A 315-nucleotide genomic window follows, 5' to 3' on the forward strand; every position below is an offset into this window, starting at 1 on the left:
CAGCTCCCCACCCCAGCTCACCTCTGCTCCGCCTCCTCCCCGAGCATCCCGCCCCTGCTCTAATTCTCCTCCCCTCCCAGGCTTGCGGCGCCAAACAGCTGATTGGCACTGCAAGCCTGGGAGGCGGGAAAAGTGGAGCAGCGACCGCGCGCTCGGGGAGGGAGCGTAGGAATGCTGTAAAAAAAATTGGGGGCACCGCTTTTTGGCACCCCCAAATCTTGGCACCCTAGGCAACCGCCTAGTTTGCCTTAATGGTAGTACCAGCTCTGAGTCCAGAACTTTAACAAAGAAATCAAATTGGTTGATATGTCTCTT

The sequence above is a fragment of the Terrapene carolina genome, unplaced genomic scaffold, assembly GCF_002925995.2.
Source record: "Terrapene carolina triunguis isolate 2854851 unplaced genomic scaffold, T_m_triunguis-2.0 Scaffold130, whole genome shotgun sequence".
NCBI classification, from domain to species: Eukaryota; Metazoa; Chordata; order Testudines; family Emydidae; genus Terrapene; species Terrapene triunguis.